Genomic DNA, 8,993 nt, shown 5'->3' with positions numbered 1-8,993 from the left:
TTAAACTGCAGGTAGACTCAGTCCGGTAAACACTGACCGGCAGACTCAGTCCGGTAAACACTGACCAGGTCACTCTGACGGTGCATCATCACGGAATATCAGACGGATTTCTGCTCGGTGAGTGAAAGCCTTTATTCTGCAGTCTTAATTAAAGTCTGAGGAGCTGGTGTTTAGTGAGAGGAGAAACAGAAAGAGTTTAATTTCTCTCAACTTGTCTTTAAATTCCCCCAAAATGTCTGATGTTCAGCTTCACTGCTCAATCAACTTCCCGTCTTAGAATTCAAGGGTTTCTTGTAGTCTGAGTTTTCGCTCATTGAAGAAGATCCAGGATTTCCTGTGAAATATTTTGTGGATTTAAAATAAGCGACTAAAAATCAGTTTCCAGGAGGTCTTGTAGTTCTTCGGGGGATTCTTCATGAGTTCCCAGGAGTTTCTGGAGGATATTTTGTGATGTTTAATTCATTTTCGAGTAGAAATGGGTTACCAGGAGATGCAGTAAGATATTTGGTGAATTTTAATGAGTGAATTTGACATTTCTGATGATATTTTGGTTCTAAAAAGATACAGTTTTTGTACACGTTGTAATAAACAGTAGAGTCTCTGATGATATTTCAAAGTAGTAATGAGTTTCCAGGAGTTTTTGGATGAAATGTGGGGATTCAAAATCAGTTTCCAGGAGTTTGAGAATATTTAGTGATTTTAAAAAAATACTCTTTGACTACAAATGAGTTTCCAGAAGATGCAGTGAGATGTTTGGTGAGTTTTAATGAGTTTATTTGACTTTTTTGTTGTATTTTGGGACTAAAAGAGGTAGGAGTTTGGGGATAGTAGAGCTTCCAAGAGTTTGTATGTTTTGTGATATATGTTGAGTTTCCAGGAGTTTTTGGATTAGTTTTGGAGGATATTTAGAGATAATGAATTACTTTCCATGATTTTGTAGACTTTTTTTGTGAATTTGAATAAGCTCCCATGTGTCCTGGAGTTTCCAGGGCTTTTTGGACTACAATTTGGCAAACATAAAAGAGTTTCCATGAGTTTCTATCTGATATTGTGGATTTTCAAGCAGTTGTTAGATGATATGTTGTGACTATCTATGACATTCCAGTAGTTTTGTGTGAGTATTTTAGGTAGGTAATGAGTTTCCAGGAGTGTGTGTTGAATATTTTGGGGTTATTTATTAGCTTCCAGGAGTTAGAGTAAGTGTTTGTGAGGTGAGTGAATGCCATGCCTTTTTTAAGAGGTGTGTGTGGTTTGTTTGTCAGTGAAATGTTTCCAGGGGTGTGTGAGGAGGTGCAGGAACACGAGGAATACTTCTGTACTCCATTCAGAATCACTTTGGTCCACCTGAGTGTCCCTGAGTCAGAGAGAGACACTTTGGTCCACCTGAGTGTCCCTGAGTCAGACAGAGATCCTTTGGTCCACCTGAGTGTCCCTGAGTCAGACAGAGATCCCTTTGGTCCACCTGAGTGTCCCTAAGTCAGACAGAGATCCCTTTGGTCCACCTGAGTGTCCCTGAGTCAGACAGAGATCCCTTGGTCCACCTGAGTGTCCCTAAGTCAGACAGAGATCACTTTGGTCCACCTGAGTGTCCCTGAGTCAGAGAGAGACCACTTTGGTCCACCTGAGTGTCCCTGAGTCAGACAGAGATCCCTTTGGTCCACCTGAGTGTCCCTGAGTCAGAGCGAGATCCCTTTGGTCCACCTGAGTGTCCCTGAGTCAGACAGAGATCCCTTTGGTCCACCTGAGTGTCCCTGAGTCAGAGAGAGATCCCTTTGGTCCACCTGAGTGTCCCTGAGTCTGAGAGAGATCCCTTTGGTCCACCTGAGTGTCCCTGAGTCTGAGAGAGATCCCTTTGGTCCTGCTGAGTGTCCCTGAGTCAGAGAGCCCAGTGTAAAGGGCGGGCTGAATGAATTGAAGCGGCTGAAAGGAAAACGAAACACTTCTAAGATTCCCAAACTCTCCGCTGATTTACTGAAGACAGAAACGTCTCTCTGTCTGTGACTACCCCCCCCCCCCCCCCATTGTCCCTGCCTTTTCTGTTATGGAGTTCAACACACCCTCTGCTGTACAATCTGACAGTGGGACTGCTGTTTCCTGTGTGTGTGTGTGTGTGTGTGTGTGTGTGTGTGTGTGTGTGTGTGTGTGTGTGTGTGTGTGTGTGTGTGTGTGTGTGTGTGTGTGTGTGTGTGTGTGTGTGTGTGTGTGTGTGTGTGTGTGTGTGTGTGTGTGTGTGTGTGTGATCTCCTCAGTAATCATTTTCCTGAGGAGCTTCTCGTCTCAATCTGTAGTTTCAAGTCTTCTTCAACCAGCATGAGTTCACTCACTTGTTCTGATTGCAGGACTTCTATATTTCACTAACTTTATGGATCTGAAAACTCATTCTCCACATGCTCTGGAGTCTGAAGTGGAGGTTTACCAGAAAATGTCAAAAACGGAACTGTTTTTTAACTTGTCTTTGTCAGGAAGTGTGAATAAATTAGCTCATTAAACCCTCAGCAGTGAACCTGTAGAGTAAATCCTGTCAGAGACACTTGACTCGCTCTCAGTCAGAGCTCTTTAGTGGAGGTCACATTACACCAGCTTTATCTGCAGGCTGCCGAGTGAAAGCCAGTGGAAACTTAACTTCAACTCAAGGTGAGCAGCCGGAGGAAGTGAGCACTTGAGCGACTGAGCGAGAGGTGATGTAAAGAGAAAGTGACAGAAAGAGGTTTCAGCAGATAGAGATCGCGCAGCACGCTGCAGGCTTTCAGAAACTCAATCCAGTCAGTAAAGTCAACACAGATTAAGTCTTATCTGATAGGCTGCCGGCCGGGGGGGGAGGGGCGTTCAAAGCGGACCGCTTCCTCTCCTGATCTGGGTTTGGAAGTTTGGGTTTTCTAAAGGAATATCTTGCATCGTTGCTTGATGTTAAACACGTTGGAAGAAGATGGTTCTCCGTTTGGGGCATGATGTTTAGTTTGGAAGGGTTCCTTATAGGCGTCTGCACTGGTTGTTAAAACAGGTCAGATTGCATAGAAGACTACCAGAAAAAAGTCCTTAATTCTCACTTGATGCCACAGTAATCGTTTTCCTGATGTGTTTAAGGTCTCAATCCCAGGTGTTCATTTAGTCAATTATGGTTCCTTTTGGGTGTTACAAAAAGTAAGATTGCATAGAAGTCTACGAGAAATGTTTCTTGATTCTCACCTTGATGAGTTTATCTTAGTCTGTAGTTCAAAGTCTTCTTTAATACAGCATGATGTTCATTCTGTATATGTCGGTTCCTCATAGGCAAATCCTCTGGTTGATAAAAGAACATATTGCCTAGAAGTCTATGATCATTTTTTCTTGCTTCTCACTTGATTTATTACGTTTCTTGATGAGTTTACAGTCCTAATCTTTAGTTTCAAGTCTTCTGTCAAACAGCATAATGTCTATTCAGTAAATTACGGGCGACTCCTCTGGTTGTTAAAGGAGGTCATATTGTATAGAAGCCTATGAGGAAATGATTCACTTTGAATTGTTGAAATGTGCTTTATAAATAAACCTGCCTTGCCTCTGAAGACATCCTGCGGGTTGGCTGTTATGGGATTGGAACCTCCAGACACAGGAAGGTTTCTCTGAAGCCTGTATTACATTAAACAGTATAAAGCAAAGTGTACATCGCCTGCGGTCAGACCAGACCCTGTCTCTCTTCCTCTCTTTGATCGTGTCTCTCATATGCCTCTCTGAAATGTGCTTCTGATTCTCCATGGTTTGGAGGCGTCTCTGTCCTCCATCCTTCTTCTGACCTCTCCATATGTGTTTCTGCGGCCGGACAGGGAGAGGCTGTTTCCCCGAGGCAGAAACTCCTCAGATCAACGTTGGCTTTCTTGTTGAACCGGAAGCATTAAATCAATTTCCAACCTGTCAGAATGTAATTGCTGCAAAGGGCATTGAGGGAATACTGTATGTGCACTCCTGAAACCAGTATAGGTCAGACGCACAGAGACGTAGGAGCCTATTTTTTATGGGTTAATCGAAGAAAAGGGAAAAAACATTCCGTCCATAATGTTCCCAAATCCCAGTGTGACACCTTCAAAAGTCAGAATCCTGGATATTGAAGTTGGATGATATAAAGGATATTAAACAGAACACGTACAGGGCTGCAACGATAGGTCACATGGTGCTAGTCTCTAGATTTGAGTCTTCTTCAGTACAGCATGATGTCCATTTAGTAAATTAAGGTCAAATTCCCTATTTACAAACAGTTGTTGTCAGATTGGATAGAAGACTATCTCAATCTCTAGTTTGAAGTGTTGTTCAATACAGTACGATGTCCATTTAGTAAAGTATGGTCCCATTTTAAACCAGACGATAAAGCAGCATAAGTCAAAATTGCATAGAAGTCTATGAGAGAAAATGAGCCTTGCTTAAGTTATAATTTTCCTGATGAGTTTGTTGTCTCGATCTCTAGTTTTAAGTCTTATTCAACACAACATGATGGTAATTTATAGCCCTTCTTTAAAAACAGATGAAAAGGCAAAGAAAGCCGGGTAACTCAGATTGTATAGAAGTCTACGAGAAAGATTAACCTCCTTCTCTTGATTTAATACCTCAGTAAACATTTTCCTGATGAGTTTGTGGTCTCAGTCTGTAGATTTAAGTCTTCTTCAGTGCAGCATGTTGTCCATTGAGTTAATTAAGGTCCAATTTAAAACAGAGGACCATAAATCAGCGTGAGTGGAGCAAGTCTTATTGTGTGAAGTCTGTGAGAAATGAGCCTTGCTTAAGTTATAATTTTCCTGATGAATTTGTGGTCTCGATCCCTCGGGTGAAGTCTTGTTCAGTACAGCATGATGTTCATTGAGCCAATTAAGGTCAATTAAGAGAACAATGCACAATAAAAGCAGCTTATGGCAGCAGATCCTTACTCTGGAAATACACCATTTTGTGTTTCTTCAAAACAAAGAGTAAATATTTATCAAAATGGTTTCAGATCACTTATTTATAGTCTACTAATGTCTTCAGCTCCCACTGGATGCCTCGGTGTGTTTCCATATATATATATGGTGTGTGTGTGTGTGTGTGTGTGTGTGTGTGTGTGTGTGTGTGTGTGTGTGTGTGTGTGTGTGTGTGCAACTGCGGCTGTGCGATAACAGAATACAAATCTGTGTGAAGCTTTTATGTGACCCCGGACCGTCTGTATTCATAAACATGTCGTCGGCTGCGTGTCCCCGCTGTGTGATAAACACTAAGGTGAGCCGTGAGACCGAGCGAACACCCTCCGAGACTCTTCATCACTTTTAATGCAGGAGCAGACGGCGTGCACGGTGTCAGGGACGTGGCCAAAGAGTCACCTGTGCACGGTTTATATCTCCGTAGGGAAGCTGGAGGAAATTCCCGAACAAATTCTTTGGATAACTTTCGATAAATCAGGTTTTTATTAGATGGTCCAACCATTGAACTGTAGTGTGTGTTTGCAGGTCTTTCCTTTATCCAACCCTAACCCTAAAACATCAGGCTTTAAAGGACGACATATACATCATCATCAAAGAACAATTTGGAGAGATGAGAACTCCGCCAAGTCACATGCTGCATTCAGGTGTGTCGGGGTTAGTATTTAGAGTGTCACCATGAATGCATCAGAAATGCCCTCCCTATCTTGCAGTGTTAATTAAACTCACGTATTTGCCCTGTGATTTGGATCCTCTTCAGGCCAGCAGTTTGTCTGTAAAGCTTCTGATGGAAAACCAGAAACCGAGCAAAGCACCTGAGGTTCTTGGTGGGGGTCCTAACAATTGAATAAAAGACCCCCAAACAATTGTAATTCACTTTATGCATGATGTACCTTTCTCCAAACATAGTTCCTTTAGTTTAATCACAAGTCGTGTTTTCCTCGTTTCATTTCCCGTAGCTTCTCTTTGTAACTGAAATTGTTCTCGATTTTACACCATTTAAATTCTTTCTGTACATTTTTCACATCTCATTAAAGCCGACCAATCACAGGAAAGGCTGGAGTACTTTTCCTGGGAATAATCAGCTGGAAGTGTTGATTTTCAGTCCGTCAGAGTTGATTTCCAGCAGTGGCTCAGTCAGTGGGGGCTTGACTGGGAATCGTAGGGTCGCCGGTTCAAGTCCCCGAACAGACCTAATATATGGAAAGTGGACTGCTACTTGGAGAGGTCCCAGTTCACCTCCTAGGCCCTGCTGTGGTGCCCTTGAGTAAGGCACCGGACACCTCCAATCCCCCCTCCCCATTGCTCCCCGGGCGCTGCACAATAGCTGCCCACTGCTCCTAGCACTAGGATGGGTTAAATGCAGAGGACTAATTTCACTGTGTGTGCTCTGCTGTGTGCATGTGTGTGAGTAATATAGAGGGTTTCATCCTCCGACTCTATCTGTCTCTATTGCGGTTAAAGAAAAAGGACAGATGCTAGAGGAAGGGAGTACTGAGTACATTAGTCTGAGGTAATATTGCATTTTCTTTTCCTTTGGTGCCTTTATTTGAAAAAGTATGCTTTCACCCTCCAATACAAATCGAAGCAAGGTATGGGGTCTATGGTCCAGATGCCCCCCTCCCTGTTTCCTGCAGCCCCTCCTGCAGGATCCAGAGGCCTCCCCCCGCCCCTCCCCGATGGGATAATGAATCTGTGCAGCGTACTATGGGTTGACCCCGGGGTCTCGTTCCAGTTGGACATACCTGAAATGCCTCAGAGTCCAGGAGGCATCCCGGTCAGATGCCGGAGGTGTGTGTGCTCAGTGCCGATACCTCGGTCAGCTCCTTCTACCCCCCCAGATCCATCTAAAGGCCAATGTGTTGTGGATCTGTGACCCAAGCACTCAGGAACATTGGGATATAACTCATGCAGTCAACGCTCTCAGGTAACCTGAAGTAGTTGTTGTCCTTTGCCGTATGCACGCTAAGCTGAAAGGCCCCAGCATGCTCCTGTTCTGATGCTGTAGTCCAGCTGCACCTCCAGCTGTTTTCCAGAGAACCAGAGAAAGATAACGGCCTGAATGATGGTTTTTGGGACGGGTTGTGTGGGATTTGTTAACCCCAACATGAATATGATCGGCCTTTAAAGGAAAACAAAGACAGCCAATCAGCGTTGAATCAAGACGTGGTCCTTCAGATCTAACCGCTTCAGCTTGGGCTGCAGCCAGACGTTTATCTCTCAAAACCAAGATACGAGTCAGTGATCGGTCCCAGACTTTTCCCTAGAGAAAAGAAAGAAGCCTGAACATCAAACGATTCCCTCATGGTAATATGGAATCCGATCGACCAATATATATCTGCCAATTTCACACAGGACGATCTCCACGGTGAAACTGAATCACATGGGCACCGAACCCATCACCACGATGCAATGTGAGCCATTACTAAATTGCAAATACCCAAACGATTTTAGGGCATTTGTTGGTGTCATCCGCACTGCCCACCTTCAGTTGGACCCACAATGTCCACCACAGTCGTTCCTCTGTGAGGCTGAAGTGAAGCGTCCACAGAGACCCTGTACATCCCGACCCCTCCCTCCTGAGGAGTTTAATCTGAAGTCTTGCACAGTTGACTTCTTCTTCTTCTTCCCTGCTAGAAGTAATGATTTACGCAGCTTCTCTTCTTCCTCCGAGCGTTTGTTTCTAAAGTGCTTATTTTACAGCCTCACCTGGTGTATGAGTCCTGGGGTGATGGATGTGCACAGACCCCTCTCCTCCCTGCAGAGCTTTGCTGCTCCGCCTGGGGAAAGTGGAGGTTAAGCGCTTTCCTCAGTAGCTGCTGAGGGAGGGGAGGCGGTCGGACCCTCCCTTATTCTCCCGGCTCAGAGTCAAGCTGAGAAACCACAAATGAATCCCCCTCTCGCCGTCCAGCAGCCGGCCCCCCCCCTGCACCCCGCGCTGAGTGAACGATAGCAGGTGACTGCACCAGTTACTCAGAGTTTCATCATCACAGAATAACCACACACACACACACACACACACACACACACACACACACACACACACACACACACACACACACACACACCAAATATGCAGACATCACATCGATGAAGAGCCCAGAATAACATCCTCTTCATCTTCTCGTGTTATTAAAAAAATCCCCTCCTCTTCTTCTTCCTCCTCCAACCCACAGTTATCCGGCTGTGGTAGCCTCTTGTGTTTAGAGACCTGGAAACACACACACACACACACACACACCCTGAAGAGAGAGAGCCAGAGCTCATTCATTGTGTAAAAAAGTAAGTGTGTGTGTGTGTGTGTGTGTGTGTGTGTGTGTGTGTGTGTGTGTGTGTGTGTGTGTGTGTGTGTGTGTGTGTGTGTGTGTGTGTGTGTGTGTGTGTGTGTGTGTGTGTGTGTGTGTGTGTGTGTGTGTGTGTGTGTGTGTGTGTGTGTGTGTGTGTGTGTGTGTGTGTGTGTGTGTGTGTGTGTGTTGTTTTTCCTTCCTGCTCTGCTGTTTCCTGAGTGTGTGATAGTGAGCGAGGGACACACTGCTTGTCTAGCCTCTGCAGACCCTTTACATGCACTCAAACCTATAGAGACGCAGTAGGGCGTCTCTAAATGTTGCTGAGTATAAAATCTTTCATGTCATTCTCAAGGAGTGACAGTGTTGAGGATAGAGTATTTAAACTCCTTCTGACTGCAGACCACCCGGGCTAGCCTCAGGACAGGGTTTATCTGTCAGCTGACAGAGGATGTTCAGCCCGAGGTCGGGGCCCAGTGGGTCAGCGGCCGGAGATGATGGGGGGAGGGGGGGGGGCCTGCAGGGTAACAAAGGAGGAGATTAACTCTGAGGTGCCGGGGTCATCAAGAGAAGAGGAGTCGGACCGAGCTCTGCAGGATAAGAGCTTTGAGACTGGGCTGGAGCTAAGCGAAGGTTTATTGCAATACGGACAAAATCCAAAGAGCAGTATTTAGAGGCTGGATGTGTCAAAAGTATTGGTGAGAGTTAGACGTCAAAATCCCACTCTCATATCAGTTCGAAGCAACAGATGGTTAGCTTAGCTTAGCACAAAGACTGGAAACGGATGGAAACA

General features: G+C 44.9%; 1 protein-coding gene across 2 annotated transcripts in view; it reads left to right on the top strand.

Annotated features, from left to right (window-relative positions):
- si:dkey-49n23.1 (semaphorin-3D) overlaps positions 1 to 8,993 on the top strand; it is a 61,946-nt gene continuing 52,953 nt past the window's right edge. For both annotated transcript variants that reach the window (XM_063911025.1, XM_063911024.1), the window contains exon 1: positions 1 to 117. The gene's annotated coding sequence lies outside the window, so the exon portion shown is untranslated. The remainder of the gene's footprint in view (positions 118 to 8,993) is intronic.

The sequence above is a fragment of the Eleginops maclovinus genome, chromosome 20, assembly GCF_036324505.1.
Source record: "Eleginops maclovinus isolate JMC-PN-2008 ecotype Puerto Natales chromosome 20, JC_Emac_rtc_rv5, whole genome shotgun sequence".
NCBI lineage: Eukaryota > Metazoa > Chordata > Actinopteri > Perciformes > Eleginopidae > Eleginops > Eleginops maclovinus.
The sequence above is the reverse complement of the archived record's forward strand: the minus strand, read 5'-3'. Positions and strand labels throughout refer to the sequence as shown.